The following is a 21,049-nucleotide window of genomic DNA, read 5'->3' as shown; positions in this document are numbered from 1 at the left end:
ACAGAAATGCCATGGTGGTGAATAAGCTCTTCCAACCATCACCAAGAATCTCAAGGATTTGTTTGTTTGATCTTTTCTATCAAAACCATGTTAACCACTCTGCCCAAAATAGACAGAAGAGTCCCTCCACGTTCCTCACCACAGAAGGCAGAGGCAGAGAGGTTCTTGCCTTGGCAAGAGAGGAGATGTTGCCGAGAGCTCTTCCTGAGGACCACAGTGGCCACCAGAGGTGTCCCCACTGCAGTCAGTGGCAATGGCCAGCCTGACAGAAAGCAGCACACCGTGCCACCTCCAGGACATCCACAAAGCCCCAGCCACGTGCAGCCTTGTATGAGAACATAACGACCACATTAAATAGATACATACATGCACATTTGTGCCTACATCATACAGACAGCGTACATAGACCCGACAGGGAACTCACGCATCAGCAAAAGGCCAAGTCTATATTACCAACGGGGATTGCATCAGGCACATTAATAGCTGACATGGTAAAACAATTTTGCAGTTTGTACTGCCTTCCACTTTTTCTATTTTCAAAAGGGAAGAAGCAAAGAAGAGACTGGAATTTCTGCCTCTAGTTACTCAGACCATAGAGCCAATGTAATTCTGCTGTCTTCATTACATTATTTTTCCCCAGAAACAGTAATACTCCAAAAAGATTAAATTAAATAATACTTTAAAAAAATCAAGCAGTTCTTTAATTTCATTTCAATACCATCTTGCTCTTCCAACAGCCTCTCAGATGTGCAGGAAATGGCTTAATGATGTGCCTTTATTAAAGGGAAGTGCTGAGGTATCTCTGTGTGTTGCTCCCATCCCCCTAAAGTTTCCGCAGCCACCGCTCAGAGAAAATTTATCTGCGAGCAAAAATGTCTTCACCAGAGCCTCTTTTTATCACAGAAGCTGCAACAAAAGCAGCACTTTAAGGACATAATCATCTCTACTCACAGTACCTCCTGAACTGTAAACACAGTTTAAAAACTGCACGCCACGGAGCTCAGACATGTTATCTAATCCTTCAGAAACTCTACCCTGCTACAAACGAGAGGAGGACAGCACCAGCCAGAGCCTTGTGCTTCCATTTCCCAACCCGCTGCCTTCCTGCGAGGGCACAGCATCCCTCAACCATCACCTCTGCCCAAGGAAATGTCAACTCTCTGTTCCAGCAGCTGGAGGGGCTGGGACCTTCTTGGCAAAGCCTTTGCTGCTCTGCCTCTGGCCCTCTGAGTGCCCCCAGGGTTAAGAGCAGTTACCTCTATGCATTATATAGGCTGCTGCCTAGAGCCCAAGGAGGTGTATCCCCTTCCCGTGCCCACACCCCTCCACTACTACAGCAGGAAAATACAAACAAGAGAGTAAGTGGTATTTAATGACGCATTTGGGGCTGCCACCCTGGCTCTCCCTGGTGTGCTGCTTGAAAAATTGCTTGTGTGAGCCATTTTTTGTTAGCAAAGCAGCCAAACAACTCCGCTGGCTTTGCACCTGCCTTATGGGGCAGCACTGCTACCGAATGGGCTTTGGCAGCCAGACCTATCAGAACAAGAAGGGCACAAGCTTTTTATTATTATTTTTTTTAATCTTAATTTATTCAGAACAAGGTGATTTGAGCTAACTAGAAAGCCCTTCTTTCCTCTCCTCCACAACCCAAAAAGTCTGTCCTCAGTGGTCTTACCATACCTTGCACTGCCACGTGGTTGCTCCATAATGAACAGTGGCACTGGCTGCAAGGTGAACAACGCCAGGCAAGCCAAGAGTCCAGCTGAAGGGTATTTTATTCTGCCAGATCTCATTGTGTCTGAACAACTTTCTTTGGTAAATCCTACTGAAAAAAAGCTGTTTCTTACTTTACAAAGGTCCAGCAGAGCTGCTTTTTGCTCCCCCCAGCGCATTCCACCCAACTCAGCAGTAGGTTTGCTGAAGATTGTATCACATTTTCCAAAAATTGTTACCTGTCCCTGTCTCCGTTAGTCTCCATCCCCACACTCTACATCTCATTTGAAGCGCTGAACCACAGAGCCTTCAAGTCGTAACCTGCATTGATTTTTAAAATCAGCTTGGAGAGAAAGAGGAATCCTCCCCTACAGATCAATTTACACGGCTGTCATGGCAGGAAGGTCACGCGGACGGGAACAACCTGCTGCAGTGCTGTTAGCCTCTAGGACCCGATCCATCTCTCCCACTGAAATCAGCTTTGTCACTGGGAGCAAATGGTCAGGGGTAGCCGAAACTCAAAGCGACATTTCAAAATCTGCATTTCAAATCTACATTTCAAAATCATACACAGATGAGGAGCACGCTCAGAAATTCCTCATTTACAATTTCTATTTTTCACACAACACCAGTATAAAAAAAAAAGGATCTTTTTTTTAAGTGACAGACATGCTGTAGATGATCATTTTTACCCATGATGAACTCAGCACTGATCAGCTTCATTCAACTGCTCTCATACACCACAAATCACACAGTCAGCACGACTTCACCACCAAATCGCTTCTCTCTCAAATATTTCAGTGTCCGCTGCAAGCTTTCCAGGGTCTTTAAGACCCAGGTAAACATCTGTACAGATATGGGAACTAGAAGATACTGTACTCCTTTGCCCCAAATCATTTGAGGTCAGAGAATTCTTATATTGTCCCCAAATGAATTATTTGCTCCAATACTGTTTTTTTGTTTTGTTTTGTTGTTTTTTTTTTACAGGATTAGCATACATTGGTCTAGCAAACGGCTATGGAAGTTTTTGCTTGCTTCAGGCCTTCCAAACGCTACTGGAAGCTACACACTATGCTACACCTTAGCATTACTCATGTGGAGATAAAAGTCATGTCGCATTAAGCCATACGAAATGAAATCACAGGCCACATCCAACGTGCAGATTGTGTCCTAGCAGGCCAGATGTTGTGTGCATGATTAACTACCAGCCTTCCAGGGGAAGGTGATGAGCATACTTAGATATGCCCTCTACTGAGTTTGCCCCAGAAAACCTTTATTTATTCATTTATTTATTTATTTTCTTCCTGAACTCTATGAAACAGAATTATGCTGTATTTCAAATGGATTACAGACAAGGTCTGATTCCCATGGTCATGACTTACAGACAGACTGAACAACAGCCAGGAAAAGCAGGGCTGGCTCCCAGGGGGTAGGAATTATTTTGCCAGTCCCCAGTTTGGAGCATCACTGGGAGCTACATATGGATGTGCACAACATACGTTCATATCATTAGTCAAATTGCATCATGACCTCCAACTTCACAAAGATTAATCTTAACAAGGAGAATGAAGACAACGGCCCGAAGGTACTGCTGTGTTAACTCCCTAGAGAGAGAGACAGCCCCTCTGATTCTCATGGGAGAGATGGGGACCCAGAAAAAGAAACTGGGAGTCAAAGGAAAACAAAGGGAAAGAGTTGCCACAACAAAAAATTAAGTCTGAGAGGGATCTGGAGTATGAAGTGTGCTGGTCAAAGGAAAATGGATAAATATGTACTGGCTTTTGCACAACTAAAGCACTTGAGGCATTCAGAAATTGAAGAATGCAGAAGGGCTAATCTGACAAGTAAGTTTTTGGAAATGCCTTTCAATTTCATTCTTTCTGTAGAGGAAAAAGAAATTTAGCACAATGTTTAGCACTGAGACAGACTTCTATAGCAGGTATCTATGACATAAATTGTGAGCAAAGGCCTTACAAATCACGTTTGTCCAAGAACTAATGAAGACCTCAGAGAAAGCTAATTCACATTTTGTAAGAATGTCTGAAGCCATCGGCATCCCTGTTTGTCTTATTAGTGCAAAAGAATCGCATAATGCATACCATTCAGTAACGTTTCTGTTGAAGTTGAGGACTTCATGGACAGCATCAGTGGAAGGAGCACATTTTTCTGCTTCTTAATTAGCTGCCAAGTGATGCAGTGTTCCTTATTGTTTGCAACACCATTTGGGGATACAGCCCTCAGCATGGTAGGTCAGATAATCCATGAAAGGCCAGATCTACAGCAAACTCCACTGGATGAAGCTGTTTTGGTTCTCACCAGAACTACTAACTCAGTTCCTCTTTCCCCAACATGTCACTCCCTGCCAGTTTTTCCTTGCATAAATGCACATAATATTGATTTTTAAGCACTTCAACAAATGCATTGTGCAATTTGTCCACCAGTTCTCCACCTTTACTTTGCAGTCACTTGATGTTCCACTGAATTCCCTACAATCTTAAAGTTCTTAGAGCAAACTTTTAGCAAAGCTTTATATCAGCACATACTTACATGTTAGGCAGATCATCTAAGAAACTACCTGATATTTCACCCTGCAGGTGAACACCTGCAGCTTTGGGTTGCTTTATTTGTTTCTGAATTGTTGTTTGAGACCAGTGCTTCAATTTCCTTAAAAAACGTTACCAGTTCCACTTGCATTTGTACTAAGTTCTTGGACTGATGCTATCAAACTAGTGAGGTGCACCACTGGGTTGCTGAAAAATAAGTCTCCACCTTGGTGCTTTCTGCATTACACAGGGAAGGAGCATCTCGAACTGGTTACTCGCACAGAGCTCACCAGACTGCAACTCAGAAGCTCACCACTAGTTGAGCAGAATCGCAAACCCTTTTGGCTCATCAGCCCTTTGCATCTTGTGATCATTTACACTTCTGGAAGAGTTTTGATTATAGCTCAGCGAATGTTAGGCAAAAAATAATTAACCATAAGTGCATTCATTACAGGCAAACACCCATAAACTGCAATATGAACATCAACTATGCTTCCCTAAGTGACAAGGAGTCCCTCAAGGCTCAATTACTTGCCACTTTTTGCTCCATTTCAGATGTTAGCAGCCCTACTCTTTCTAAATGGGTAATAACTACCGATAACCATTTACAAGCAGCAATTAAGAGTTTTAAACTGATACCAATGACTCCTCTCAAAACTGGGACCAAGCTGGAGCATTACTTATTTTTCCCAACTTCATAGATAATTATCTCAGCGTGTTCCATTTCCCACATAATTTACTTTGGTAAATCACTATTATTCACTACATACCCACAGCTAGAAGTTTACAGAAACTGCCTGGCCTCTAACACAGATCCCATCTGAAGCTGAGAAAGGAATGCAGATATATGTATGTACATCCTTTTGGATAAATGTTTCTCCACTGCCTAGATCCAGGAGCAGCGGTTAATGATGGATGAGACCAGAATATCTGTTTACGCCTAAGTGCAGCACACAAAACATGGTGAATGAGCACTCAGAGACCCATCCTTTCTAAAAGCAACTCCTACTCCTTTTCAATATATATTGAAAATACATTTTTTTCAGACATATATTTCAAAATATATTTTTTCAATATGCGTTATCAAAAGACTATACTGCGTCTACCAAGTATACTTTCAGCAGATACCAGAAATAATCACTATCATATAATGATTTATTGCATATTATTTGTCTGTTGCACATCCACCTGTGTCTTCACTGCTCCTCCACTCACCTGCTAACTGCACAAACCCACAGCCCCAAATGACTTGTCCCAGCACACTCAGAGAATGATTGCCCAAACTAGAGCCTGACAACAGTCTGAACATCCACAAAACATCCAGATATCTGACAACCTGCAAAAGAACAAACCTTCAGAAAACTTCCAGCAGAGGCATCTGAGTTGATCACATCTGTGAAATCTGTCATTTCACACTGCAACGGGAGCAGAAGCAACAAAGCTCTGAGCACTAGAGGCCATTAAAATTACCCTAGATGGTAAACACAAAGTCAAGTGTTTCAAAGTGGTCATCAATACCCATTCAAAGTATTTCCTTCATTATCTGAAACCCCCATTATTTATTTATTTATTTATTTATTTTTAATTTTCTTCCTCCACCCCCTTTTTTTATGTTTGCTTTTGTTTTTACCCTCAACAGAATGACACTTTGCATTCCATTTTATTAATTTATTAATGATTGTTTGAGTCTCATCACTTCCATTAACCAGTACCATCTATATACCAAAAGGTCAGTTCTAAGAATTAATGAAGAAGACTGCAGGTGAGCACTGCAGACAGTATTTTGAAGGTTTTGCCTGTGTTAATATTGAAGGATTTACCATGCTTACACTCTTCTTAAGATTCACTCTGGAAGTAGAAGCTTACTCTTCAAACTTTTTCAACTGATTTAAATATTTTTCTACCACCTGTATCTCTCTTCCCCAAGGTTAGACAGCTTGTGGCAAAGCATACGGATAGAAACCGAGTAAGAGTCTTTTTTTCAGCTGTTACCCTGAAATAGAGTTAAAGGACAGGAGCAACAAAAATAAAATGAAATAATCTACTGTAAATGGTATGTTCAACTCAGATTTTCAGTTTAAAAAAATCAAGTTATCCATTTGAAAAAAGCAATACAAAATGATAGGAAGGTGGGGGACAGAGCTTGACCATTTTTTGTTTGTTGCTGTTGTTTCATTTGTTTGTTTGTTTTTGCTATGATACTTCATGTACTCTAGTCAGAGAGGGAGAAAGAGGAGTGTGAGTGAGAATACTTTCATCCTTCTTCAGAGATGCATGGAGATGTGCTTAAACGGGGCTAAGGGAAAAGAGGAATAAGTGACGTCTTACACAGAACTTTCAAATGCATCCTACTTTAAAATGAACTATCCAAACGGAGCATCTGTAGCTGTCGACAAAAAATGTGGATCCAGCCAACAAAGTTTCTGTTATTGCCATGATCTCTGATGCTCAGCTCATGAGGACGCCGACTTGCAAACAATGAAAATTAAAACTTGTAAGCAGCAGCAAACTGCTCAAGAATATTGATACCTCTCTTGCACAGTGCCATCGGCTCCTGACAGACGGATTCAGACGTGCAAGGTAAAGCGTTTCAATCTGTGCATCCCTCTGCTCTGTCTGCAGCGCAACATACGACTTCAAACAGCCCTCAGTAAACAGTCTTCTCATCACTCCAGCCTGGGCTGAATTTTAATCAAGGTCCTTTAAATGCCATTGAACAAATCCATATACTATGGATTGCTTCTTGTATGCCTCTGGCCAACTGCTGTTTGGAGGGTCATTTATTATTTTTAGAAAACCAAAACAATCCAAAATAATAGTACAAATTCCAGCACATCTTGAAGCAGGGCAGTAATTTCTGATGATTTTGTATTGCATGGGAACGAAGCTTTTAATTATTCCTTTAAAATGACATAATTGTATGCATCCATCTGTTAGTCACATGAGAGGAGGAGCTAGATTTATCTCATGATAAAGCAGCAGTTAAGTTTTCAGGCCACACACGCATCAGACTGGGATTCTACAATTCATGTATTATACACTAAAGAAAACCAAAGAACAGGAATATGAGAAGAGCTCTCAGCTGTAATAGTAGCAATAAAGAGCCCACAATTCAAAAGGGATCATACGCATGACAAAAACACTAAACCCGCTTGAAAACTATTTTTTGCAAATCCATCCCAGGCAAGGTTAGAGTCTGCGCATGAGTTATCGGACAAGGAGCAGGCTCCCAGCAGAGCCACAGGCTCAGCAAAAACTCATTAGAAAGCGGTGGTGGGGAGGGAAAACGTGGTCATCATTTGCCTGCTCTGTTCTGCAAAGAACTATATTAAGGAGGTAGAAGCCAGCAGACTGCTGACTGCTACAGTTCTTTCCATCTCCCATAGATAAGTCAATTAATCAAACTTTGCCTACTACCTGTCAAAAGCCCGTCTCTGTCCTCTTGCTGAAATACAGAAAGAATGCAGGGGTTCTTCCTCCACCTGCAGGTTGTCTCCTAGTTAGGGAGTGCTTCCAGTCATTGCAGGAAAACATTATTCCATGTTGGTAAACTGCTTTACAAAAATCTCCTCTTCTCTGTCTTTCTCTCCGTGCCCATCAGCTGCTCTGTTCAAAGATTTGCACCTAGAGTGATGTGGGGCTTGGCCCAAGGTGTGAGCACAGCCCCCAGAGCCATAGAAGTGACCACTGACACCTTCTTCCTACAAACTGCTGCCCACGCGTTTGGAGCGAGCATCAATGGGGGCACCACAGAGCTTTTCCAATTAATTGAGGAATGGGCAGACATTCATTTGATGCCTTTTGTATTCAAACCATTGGGTTTTGAATTCCTCTGAGAAGGTCAAGGTCAAGTCTTCAGTGCTCTTCCCCCGACTTCCAACCCTGACACCAACACGGCAGCCAAAGCAACGAGCTCCAGGAGGCATGGCAAAGGAGCAGGAATCAGAGAGCCTGTCCCCTAGTCCCCAGGTTCCCTCTGGCACAGAGGGTATAAAAGAGAATGAATTTGACCCAGATTTTCCATTTCCTTTTCTGTAAAATAGATAATGCCAACAGAACACTGCACTCTGGCATCTAAAAAAGAAAAGACCTACCTGCACAGAAGGCACAAATTCTATGAAAATAAGCAATGCAAGTAGTATGCAGTATTTATTCCTGATGCAACTTAGCCTCAGTTGATGGTGCTCAAAAGCATAGGCATCATCCCTGGGCTTTCTGATCTTCCTTTTGTAGTTCTGCAGGCTCAAACAAGGATAACCAAAGCGGATCTTTCAAGAAATGCACCTCTGAAAAAAATGTTCTCCCTGTCTCTTCATGCCAGAAGAACATGATACAATTCAGAAGAGGATGTTGTTTTTCCTCTGCCATTACAATTATACACACCAAATCCATTATGGGAAGTGTTTGTGTATATTTTTATCTGGAGACTAAAGAAGCATTCTTTGAGGAATACATGTATGTCGAGTCCTCTTCCCAGCAGAAAATAAAGCAAGAAAGAAGCAGAAGAATTTTCCCTCACAGCTTGAAAAGCCGAAGAAACTGGATTTGTACACAACTGGATCTCAGAAGTCTGCTGAAAGCAGGGTATTATGCCTTTTTGTGCAATTGCTGATGGTGTGATTAGTCAATGTGCAAGCGGGATGTTTCATAAACATTTCAGGGAAGAAGAGTGGAGTTCCACTGAGGCTGGTGGAAGGTGTGAAAAGGGCTACATGTAGAAATTCTAGAAGATTTATGTCAGGGAAAACAAATGCAGGTTAGGACCACGATTGCTATTGCTCACCAAGGCCAAAAGGAGATCAGGGCAAATAGTTACCAGACTATGAGTTCAGAGTTCAACGAAATCAGTGGAAACTACCACTTATTACCATCTGTTCCATCCACCTCTGAATCTCTCTCTGTGATTGACTAGGTTCTTCAGTACTTTCACAGCCATTGTTTATTTCATATTACAGGCTGATGAAATGCTAAAAATGACCAGTTGTTGAATACAACCAATTCCCAGAATACTCTTGTTTGGGATTAGTTTCTGTGTTAGGTTCAGACTAAGCATTTTTAGGTCTATTTTTATTTGTGTTGAAATAGATGCTTCAGTGTTTTTAGCCGTTTGAGCAGCAGCTGTTGCCATAGACTCCTTTGCTGCAGCATGAGCAGGAGTTGGATTCAATGCTATTATCTGGAAAGCATTTTAATTTTTTTTTTTTTTCCCACAACTCTCCTGCATATAGATTATTTTTTCCTAACAGCTCCCAAAGTTTTCATGAGAGAATCAAACTGTTCTTGATTAAGTTCCTGAGCCCAAGCACAGTGAAGTGAAGTGAAGATATCTTCGCACATTGTGAAGATAGCATTCTGGCTGTGGCTGAAGCCAGTAAGTCACATTTGATTTCAGTTAAAATTGTATCCCGTCCTAATTTTGATTTACCAAACTATTTCTGACTAAAGCAATTTTCTTTGGCAATCATAGCCTACGGTATCAACTAACAAAGAAATTTCTAATCAGAAGATCCAGTACCCTCCGTAATCATAACCTCTGGACATCTGAAAAGCACACAGGCAAGTAAGACGTTCTAATTATTTGAGTCCCTAGCTTTTAGGCAGTATCCTTCAACTCACAGCAATGAATTTTGTGAAAATCTCTCATTTGAACAAACCCCAAAATTTGGAAATGTAAGAAACTTCCATTTTCATTTGTCTAAACACAAATACCGTTTTTCTTTAGGGAAGTCAATGTAACTTTAATGAAATTTATAAGGGAGGATGATACGTGAATTTATCAAGGTATATGCCAAATTCTTAACTAAAAGATAAAGATCATAGCCTCCTTGCAAGCCTGTCTTCAGCTCTTCTACTTTCCTCATGTGCTTGTCTTCTTGCCTCATGTATACTGCACTCCCCTCCCTTCTCACGTGCGTGGCATTGCTGAGTACACTGAAATGTGTTAAATAATTCAGAATGGCTAAAGGTAAATTTTTTCAGGTCAAGTAGCTAATATTAGTGGTTCTCAAAACATCAGTTTTTGACAGAAAAGGAGAATATTCTGTGGTTCTTCCCACTTCATAAACTGCCTGATAAGTACCTTGAAACATCTAAGCAAATACATTCATCAAATAAGGCAATTTAACACGAACAAGATGTTTTTGGAAAAAATCGATACTAAAAGGAAAAGTTAGCCTTTCCTCCCAAATCAACTGCAGATTTATGCAGGCACTACTCGCAGAGATTTTCTGAGAAAAAATTATTTCCATTCGCTCTTTGACTCTTGGTTTCTTGGAGTCGTTCTTCTGAATGATGTTTCTCCAGTTGCAAAACCGGATGATTTCCATTTGTCATTCTGATTACACAATGTATGCAAGGATTTCATTTTACAATATAATATTGACTAAAATATTAATAGAAAGCGATGACAGCAACCAATCCAAAATAGCACCATGCACTTTTTTTTACTTTTTTTTTTATTAGCTATGTAGTTTCCACCATTAAATAGTCTATTCCCCTTAATTAGATTCTAGCTGTTGCAGAGCTGGGAGTCAAGAAAGGGAAAGAACCTTTCAAAGCGTTATCATCTCAAACTCTGCAACACGTTTCAGGAGCCAGCGCAGCACAGTAACTCATTATGCATATGTAAAACTTTGCAGAAGATCACCGATCAGTTCCAAAGTCTCGTTTCTTTAGCCCCTGAGTTGAAAATTAGAACATGGCATATAAGGAATTTTCACCTGAAGTTTAAAATGCCTGTATACATAGAAGTTTAATTTATTATTCTAATGACTTTCACAGCTTGAGATTCTCACTGGGAGACATGCCTGTATGCATTTAATAAGGCTGCAGAGATTGGGACTATTCCTGAAGGACTTTCTGAATCATTTCCAAAGCATCTTTTTATAGCTAGCAAAGTATAAATTATGTAAAAAGGCATTTAGATAGATACCATCAAATGTATTTGACTGTTAACCCCTCTTTGTTAGATTAATCTATAAACCTGAAAAGAATCCACTTTTAGCATTCCAAGACCATGCTCACGTATTTAGACGTGAAGACGTAATCATTCAAATAGCTGGGGTGGGGGGAGGCAGAGGGGCAGAGGGAAGTCTTCATGCTGTTCTCTTTTACTCCCCAGAGACCTAAACAGCACGTTCATGAAAAATCCTCTGTCCTATTACTGCACTGTTTGTAACACACGAACATAATTAATGATCCTCAGCCGTAGATTTCTGGAAATCTAGTAAAGAGATCTAATGTACTCTCCCAGTAAATGGACATTTATATCTGCTCTTCTTACTGACAAAATCCTAGTTCTTTGGGGATGCAGAAATGGAAAAGAAATGTTCCCATGATACATATAAATCAACCAGTAGCAGAGAATAAAGAGAGCTAATGGCAGAAAACAGAGTTCCAATTAAGCCACGTATTTTATTTTTTTCCCCCTATAGATAACAAAAGAGCAGTGTTGGTGCAACAACTCTGTTCCTTTTCATAAAAGGCATTTCATTGCCTCATTGGAGTTCGCGTATGATAGCAATGAATATTAAATAATGGCCAGACAGAGGACAGGAGTGTGAAATTCTCTAGACTGGCTACCAAAGGCTAACCCTGAGTTTAAAATTTTTCTTCTCCTCACAAGGTAGTTATAAACAACACACGGCACGTTTCTGCCATTTGAGGCCAAAATACTCACGAGAATTGCACATCTCCAGTTTCAGTGCCCTTGAAGCTAGATAAGATCATTCAGGCTCAAACATGAACTGCAGCTTGACTGTAATCCAGACTCAGATCTGTGCACCCTCTTCCTCAGCCATCTCTAATTATGAGTAACCTTGATTTGCTTTTTTAGCTCGGTAAACAGACAAGCTGGGTGCAAGTGTTTCTCACACCACAGCAGAAAACGAGATAATACATACATCAGAAGAGCTCCCTTCCCCTTCACTGCATGACTTCTGTTTTGCAAGGCATGCCCAAAAGTAAAGATGATGTTAAAACATTTGACAAGAATATTCACTATTTTTTCCTCATTGAAAATGACTGCAGGATTCTAGTTACAACAACATTTTGTCAGTTCACTTCTATAAGTGGCCACTTTTCATACACGCCAGCTAAGCAGAAACAACCTGAGACTTATGAATACTTATCAGATTGTGTGAAAGTCACAGGCATCACACTGCTGTCTGACTCTCAATAGCAGGGGACTTCTGGGTGTCATTTGGGAATGAAAGGATGCTGTCATTACTCCAAGAGGAGAAAGAGCCAAACGAGGCTCCTTGTGAAAGCAGTCCAATGATACAACATTTTGATTAGAATACATGACACCAAGAAATTGTCTGCTGGCAACCATACATTTTCCCATTACAACAAGAAGACACAATAAAAGGGAATGTTTTTTTCCAACTCTGAGACTACTAAGAGGTTTCTGAAACCTCACGTTTCATGAGACCACAGCCTCTGGAATTGAAAAAATAACAGGGAAGAGGAAGTATTTGCAGAAAAAAAAAAAATCAAGGAAGAAAAATAAATGTTTCCTCGCTGGTATGTACTGGTATAATTCCCTCCATAGTGCTCATTACACGCAGTGCCATGTCTAGCACAAGTCACTCCATCAGCGAGCAGTGGCTATGAGGTGCCTGCATTCAGCTGCCTGGCTCTGCCTTCATCTCTCTCACATTTTATAGAGATCTTTTGTAGTCACATAAAAAAGGAAAAAAAGAAGTAGCACTAAACAGCACTGGACACAGCACTGTGATCATCTTTCCACACGTGACCATCCCAAAAAAACGTGTTAGTGACTGTGCTGAGGATAGTCTCTATCTCAACTGAAAAGTCACTCTGCACCTTAGAAATGTGTACATAAAGTTTTGTTGAACTTGGTACATATTTGAGCAGGAAAAGCTGGAGTGTGGAGTAAGAGGTATTCGGTGACAAAATGTTCTGCAACTTCCTGACCGGCTTTGCCTGTGACTCTCCCCAAGTGGTCAGTCACAGTGAAAATTGGTTTCAAGGCCTGCTGAGAGCCCCGGCAAGTCTGGAAACCGAACTGACCTTGGATTAAGTTGAGTCACGGTTTGTAGAAAGCTAATCATGTACCTGCAAGTCCAAATAAAAATAAGCACATAACACTTTCAGCTAGATCGGGAAAGGGGGAGGAAATCAATAGTAAATACACTGGAAAATGTATTTTGAATTTCAAAATACAAACGGAAACTATCCATGGCTCAAACTCAGGTAATAGCTTCAGTGAAGGACGGACTTCAGCTGCTGCATTAACAGAAATATTTAACTTATAAAACATTAAGCTTTTCTCCACATTTCTCAGTGAACTTTTCAACAGTTCATTTGAAAATGACATTGTTCAAGCATTACAAAAAAATAACACCTGGAAGCAAGCAATGCACGGGATGCTGGAAGCAGAACTGGGCTTTGTTTTACATAAACACCTTTAATTTAAGGGAAAAGAATCACTAAGATGGAGCTTTAGACTTATTTGACTCAATGCAAATCCATTTTTCAGCCAATTTTTAATTCATACGCAGATTTGAAAGCCCTGTATACATCCAGCTCCATAGGTAACACACCTCACTTCAGCTCTCCACTGACTCTCTTGCTACATGGCTCTAGGTGGACTTCCTCATGTAAGTGGCACTTGGGTACACATCGTGGGTAATTTTGGCGATTCTACATCACTGTGGTTTCCTGGCCTTTGACTGCCTAAATGTCTGACTGGTAACTTGTAATGGGTGAGTGCCCAGGAGGGAGCAGGCCCAGAGCACCTCAAGCAGGAGGTGCCAGACCCAAGGACCCCATATAAAAAGAAAAGCGTTGCGTAATTTTCCTGTGAGCCAAGCTCAAACAGACTCAAACCCAGGTTTTGTAGGAGCATTGATGCAGTAGCGTTTCCCACATTTTAGACCAAGACCTCAGTCTCCACTCCAGCTCCCTTCTGCCACATGCCAGAGGTGCAGCAGCACAAAAACCTCACAACTGACTTGTGGAGGACTGGTAACATCTACTTCAAGAATCACATCCATCTAGACATTTACCCCAAGGAAAGCTGTGCCACATTCACAACACTGCTCGTGCAACCCACTTATCCCAGCCTCCAACATGGTCAATGCTGAAAGCATTTATTGGAGCTCTTCACGCAGACAAGTCTGACAGCAAAGGTGCGGCAGCTTTACATGAAGACAGCCATGGTATGGTCTGTGATATATGGACTCCGTTTGGTGTTTTAGGAAGCACCGCATACATCTTAGATACTAAGGAAGACACACCTTGGTATCTAAAAAAACAGATTTGAAATTGAGAAATGGTATTGATCCTACACTTGTCTTTGATCACAGCCAGGCACTCTTTTAGGCACTAAGGCCTCTCCAAACAGAGTTCATCTCTAGCAAGCACAGACACATTCATAAACTAATGCTGTTACTAAAAAAAAATGCCCATTTATGTTTCTGCAGACACACGCACACAAAATAAAGAAAGAAATTCTGAGACCAAATCAGACTTCGCAAAGATTTTCATCTAAAAAATTAACTGCTTGTAATTGAATTTAGGATTATTGTTTTTTATGAACTCCCCCAAAGGTGTGTTAAATTCCGGCAGGATACATTAGTTTTAGTACCCTTCTCTCACCCTCTTTCCAACACACTTTATTACCATGCTCCATAAATAAATTCCATTGCTAAGCAAATGCTGAATGAAAACCTTTAGTGGCACAATGCTGATATCAGACGTTCAAGCATTCAAGTCAAATAATGGCCCCAGACCTCCCAATGTAAAATGTACAAAGAGAAAAAAAAAAAAAAAAAAAAAAAAGGAAAGGAAATAGAAAGGAAATTCATTCTTTTACATTAAGAAGTTACTTTTGTTATGAATAAGACTAAATCAAATAGAAAAAAATTCCTGGGACTCAAACTGTACTATATTAATGTGGCTCCACAACAAAGCATGTTGCTGTGCTGTATAAATTAACTTTCCTTTTCTGGAGACAGTAAGTGCCGAGTGTTTTGTCTGGCTATATGGACCATGAACAATGTACCAATTTCATAGCATTCCGTTCACGCATAAGAAAACTGCATACTATTAATATATCCTGACTAGATTAAAAGTCTTGCAAATGATTTTGCCTGAAATGCCCTAGTATGAGATCTCCTTTAGGGAAATATCTTCAGGACCAATTAGTTTAATTGACAAGGAAGCCAAGAGAATAGAAGCGAAGAGACAGAGACAAAGTAGACCAGGAAAGGCTCTGTTTCCACATTTGCTGTCATATCCTGCAGTCTATTTTCTAGTAGTATTTGCAGCACTCCCCACCCTAACTATTTTTATTACTATCAGCTTCATGGATATGTTGAAACTTTAAATCATGGGAGACTGGTGGAATGAAGCTTCCTAGGGCTCCAGCACCGCAGTCATGCCTGGCACTCTTTCTGCCTTTACGAGACCCATTTTCATCGCTTTCTGTCCCCACCCCAAATAGCGGATACACTTTTCAACAATTTTACCATGCCACGGTTGTTTCTCAGCACCCTCCAGAGAGGATACAGAGAGCAAATCTAACCTACACAGTGCTGTGAAATCTTCTGTTTTCCCTCCCCCATTGCCCCACCGTGCCCTGCAGAAGAAAACTGAGCCTACAACCTGATCGGACCTGTGACACTTTAGGGCCCCTGTGCAAGGGGGAAAGAAAAAAAAAAAAAAGTTGTTTCAACCTTGGGAATCATGTGGAATCCACATAATTTACTATTTCCTGCGATTCATCAAACTTCCTTCTTCCCAAGAGTAATTGGTCACCACTTATTTATACACCACAGAGAGGCTTAACTCCGAAGGTCAGGCAAAGATTAAAAAAGGCAGATCATTTGTTTTAAGAAATCTGGTGGAATTTTTGTTTGTTGTTGTTGTTGTTGTTGTTGTTTTTGTTGTTGTTGTTTGTTTGTTTTGTTTTGTTTTGTTTGTTTTTTGTTTTTTTAATATGGTAAGAAAACCTATCATGTTCTAAGCATGCATTTGGTCTGCCAGAAACCACATGGGTTACCCTAGATAGGGTGGTATCACGCAGTGAGTACCTTTAGGGTGCAGAGCCTTTAGCACAGAAAACCCTCTTGCATGCCCAGTGTGCTGGGCTTCAGTTTCAGGCAGGACTAGGAAAATTGGAAGCATGCAATACATCGCCTCGCACTAGCTTTGGCAACTTCTTTGCACATTTTAAAAGAAAAGATTGTTACACATATGGACCCATCGTGCCTCGACACCCATGCAGATGGGACAAGCTTCAGTGTTAAGAATACTTCTGCAGGAAGAGCGTGCGAGCATTTTTGTGTTTACAAAGCAAAACATTTGGTTCCCTACAATAAAAAACTTGTTTTCTTTACCATAATAAGAGATAAGGAAAAGCAGTTACAAAGCTAGAAGCCCAGAGGAAAGAAATAAAAACTAAATGCTAGTCCTCCAACTCCGAGTTTCAAATCAAACTGTGATTGTAACATTTACTCTAAATATATATCTACTTTTAATATACTAACACTAAGAGACTCTAGAATTTAATGCTTTCTCTAGCTAAACTTCTGCAGAGTTTTAATTTTCTCTCCACACCTTACAGCCCCATAAAACCCTGCCTACACAAAGGTGTGAAGCAATATAAAAATAAATGCTTGACTATGTTAATACCACAAACTGCAAAACCCAGTTTGTGTCAACAATTAATATTACTTGTGTTAAAGTTTTCAGCAATTAAATGCCGAGATATAAAAACTCCAATCAAAAGGAAAGCTTAGATATCTAAGTTTAAATACACACCTATGGCAACATACATGAGAATACAGCGTGCGCCACAGCATGCATTAACAGGGGGACAGAAATTCAGCTTCTGTAAGAACTAGAAAAATGTAGTATAGCCCCTGGATTTAAAGATATAATTAAAGTACATCAAACATATTTCATTAGTATAACAGGAAAATAAAACAAATTAATAGAAGCTAAGCCAATTGTTATAGAACAACCACGTATTTTCTAACCCTCTTTCAGATTCCAAAGATCTCCTTTATGGGAAGCAAAGGAATTCCAAACATCCTTGCAGGGCACTTTGCCTCAGGCATTAACTGAAATTCCCACCATGATCTAGGGAAGGAGGAAAAGAAAAAGGAACAGAAGTAAAAATTATGTATACATACTCACATAAAAATACATATATATGCATGTATGTGTGTGTGTATGTATATATATATATTCTCATCAAACAAGATGTAGGTCAACTGTATTTCAGCTGAGGAAAATAGACAGAATTAAATGCGAAGACCATTTAGTACCTTAATTTATGATCTGATTCTTTGCAACAAAATTGCAAATGCAGAAATCCCTAAAGGTTTAGGGAAAGAAATCATACATAATTGGCTTTGTTCATATGTTTATGTCAGGTTTCATTTTGTGTTTTTTTTTTTTACCTTCCTCATTTTGTGTTAGGAAATATCTGAGGTCTGAAAAAAAAAAAAAAAAAAAAAAAAGGAATCTGAGACAAAGCCTTCCCTTCTTCAGCCAAAACACTTCTTCATTTATTTTTGTTTGTTTGTTTTTTGGTTTTTGTTTTTTTCCCCTTTTGATATTGCTATGTACCTGCCTTACACTGGTCAGATGCATGGTCAAGATCATAGCTATTTTTTCAAATTAGTTCAAAGTACTCCTTCTACTCCAAATTAATCATTTTAATTATGCTGTCAACAGCTGCATCAGGGCTTCAAATCAAATCTGTTCTGTTAATGAGATCCTGTTGCCATACATTTTTTACCCAATACCCTTTTAAATATCTAAACTACATGTTAGGAGATTCCATTACAGGCTGGTCTTCATATGGACAGTCAGTTTCAATAATCTAAAGTACATGCTCTGAATTTTTATATGTGGATGGAAAAAAAAAAGGAAAAAAAAAAAAAAAAAAACTCCTGGAAGTCTTGTCTTGGAAAGACAGGAATTTTTATGTCTTTCAGTGGAATTCTCATAAAAGTAACAGAGGGAAAAAACAGTTTAAATGGAAGTATAAGAGAGAAAGAAGACAACCATAGAAAATTCACTGTGATAATTTACTCCTTCCCTTTTTTGATCTTTGTGAGATGTGTTGCTTCCTTCCTGTTCTTGCCTTTGCTTCAGCAAAACTATTCTAAATTGGTAGAATTTTGATGCAACAAAAATATGTAACAGGAAGGTCACGATTTTGCTCAGCTTTTCCCCCCTCAGCCCTGGTGTTCCTTTAAAACCTTACAAAAGAGCCTGTAGACAAGACTGTCAGGTAAAATTCACAGAACAAAAGAATGCAAATTGCCACCTATTACCTCCCAGGCACATTTCAAATAACCGAAAGGATTCTAGATAAATGATAAGATCCCAGTCAATAGCTCATTTCTGCTATAACTCACCACGTAGTCCTGAAAGGAAATGCACTGCAGTTAAGCCTGTACTGATTACTGGACAAGAAAAATATAGTTACCTTTTAACCACGGCATAGTAACATTTACAGATCAAAACCATGTTATTAAACTCCTGGACTCGCTGCTCGCCATGTCTGCTCAGAAATAGTTCTCAAATATCTAACATTTCTACGTGTCTAACAATACAGCACCTCAGAGCAGCCATACTCCAATTCTCTTTCTCCCTTTGGCTTCCATAAATCCCGTCTGCCTCTCTGTGCAACCCAATACAAAAGCTAACACTTCTCTTAAAAGGATAGTTAAGGTTACACCCTTCAATCTGCCACTGCAGCGAGGTGCTTACAAGCGCTGTGCACTGCCCTAACCCATACACCTCTGAAAATACCACCCTCGGGCAACTAAAGCCTTGGCCTAATTTTCCAAATTGCTGAAGAGTCAGCAGTTTCTAATCACCGCACAGGAACTACTGGGTCTGAGAAGCAGGCCGCACGTTTGAGTCCCTCAGGAGCAGAGTTTGGGATGCCTGATTTTGCACAGCCATTTTCAAACAATACAGCCTTAGTCAGGCTTTTTTTTTTGGCCTAAAGTTTGGCCGAGCAGCTTGCTCCTTATGATGAGAGGCTAAAAAGGCTGTGACACTTGAACCTGTTGAGGAGATGGCTGGTTGGTGGTGGGTGGTATTAAGGGAGAGGTTTGCAAAAAATTATGCAGGCAGTGGACAAGGGGAATGCATAACTGTTGCTTCCCAAGCCCCGTCATGCCACAGGCTAGCAGACTATAGTTGAAAATAGCAAATGATCAGTTTGAAGTGTGTAAAGGGTAGAACTTCACACTACAGAGGCAAGTCCCTGGCTTCTCCTGCCACCAGAGGCAGTGGAGGCAGGTGGCCTGAGTGGGCTGAGGAAGAGATCAGAAACTCTCAGCCACCAGATCCCTAGGCACATACTGAAAGCAGTGACCAGAGATGTCCCCCACCTCATGCCAAACCCAACAGCCCTGGATGCTGGAGCAATGCATGAAGAATATCCCATCATCAGAGGGGGCACAGCAGTTGTGTGGAGCCTCTGGCCTAACCCAAAAGGGCATTTCAGCTTCCTTCAGCTCCCAGCTCCTAGAAGTGGCTGGGAGCAATACAGGAAGCAGGTTGAAACATGTCAGACCTCTGGGGCTCTCCTTGCAACAAACACCCCCTACTAGAAGCTAGGAGGTGAATATACTTTGCACATTGCTGGTATGGGGCTGGCCCATCTGTCCTTCAGTGTCAGAAGAAAACAGAAGAGAGCAGAGACCTGAGAGGAGCAGGAGCACCTCTCCTCTGGGCCAAACCCTAGCATGAGCCAGTCACACGTGCTGTTCAATCCAGAGGAGAGAAGGCAAGAAGCACAAGCAAAAGAACTACAGCTGATGCCGAGAAAATGAAGCACAAAGATCAATTAATGGAGAGCAGAAGGAAAAGGCACAACAGTCCCTCTTGTCATTGTCACTGCCCCGCTGCAATGCTGACATTACTCAGATTCACCAGTACTGTCCAGAGAAAACCAGTACCCAGCAAGATGTACTGAGACTCACCAAGAATTAGTGATGTGAGGGCAGGGACACAGTACTAGATCTCACCAACATGCCAAGCTTCAGCATTTACACCAAAACCAGCATTTGTGACACTGAATATAAAGCAATGATTGGCGGCTCATACAGGAAAGACAATTTTCTCAAGGTCAGCCCTTCTCATGGTTTTATTGAAACTTCCCATCAGAAGTTTTTTTTTTATTTGGTGGGACAGGTGGTGAGAAGCAAGGAGGGGAAACAAAGTAGAACCATCATGAATCTTCTTTCATTACTAGCTTACGGAAATACAATGTTATACATCTATCCTAAAGGAAGACAAAACAGGGAGACAGCTTTATTGGTTAGACTCTATCCTGGATCATAAGAAAGCTGTCTTATAAAAACACTGCTTCCTAAATGCCTGTAAGTGTCCATATTAGTTAAGTATTCTCCTGGTCTCCATCTGCATTCCTGACGGAGCTCTCCTCGAGGTCATTCCTGCTATGTGCAGGATTTCTGATGGATTCGCCCTGGCCTGTCTGGGCTGCTAGCGGGCAGGTGATGTTGGAAGCTCCCAGGGCAGTGGGAAAACCCTCTGTACAGTGCGTGGCACTTGCAGCCACACTTCGTTTGAGCTTGAAACTAATTTCCAGCTGCTACTGCACTGTTTTGCTCCATATTCCAGCTGCTTGGGAATTAAGTCTCTCTCACAGAAAGGACAACCCACTGTACAGAAAGCAGTTCTCTTGCTAAAACTACCAAGCATTTGGGATATGAAAAGCAAGAGGTAGCTCATTTTTGTCACCAAATTTCTAATTTACTATAACAGTACTACCT

The 21,049-nt window shown here is 40.7% G+C and overlaps 1 protein-coding gene across 4 annotated transcripts in view; it reads right to left on the bottom strand.

The window, feature by feature from the left end:
- The window catches only part of RBMS3 (RNA binding motif single stranded interacting protein 3), a gene marked incomplete at its 3' end in the record, with an annotated part of 439,521 nt that overhangs the window by 372,099 nt on the left and 46,373 nt on the right, over positions 1-21,049 (bottom strand). The gene's annotated exons all lie outside the window — the stretch shown is intronic.

The sequence above is a fragment of the Aythya ferina genome (assembly GCF_964211825.1).
Source record: "Aythya ferina genome assembly, chromosome: 2".
NCBI classification, from domain to species: domain Eukaryota; kingdom Metazoa; phylum Chordata; class Aves; order Anseriformes; family Anatidae; genus Aythya; species Aythya ferina.
The sequence above is the reverse complement of the archived record's forward strand: the minus strand, read 5'-3'. Positions and strand labels throughout refer to the sequence as shown.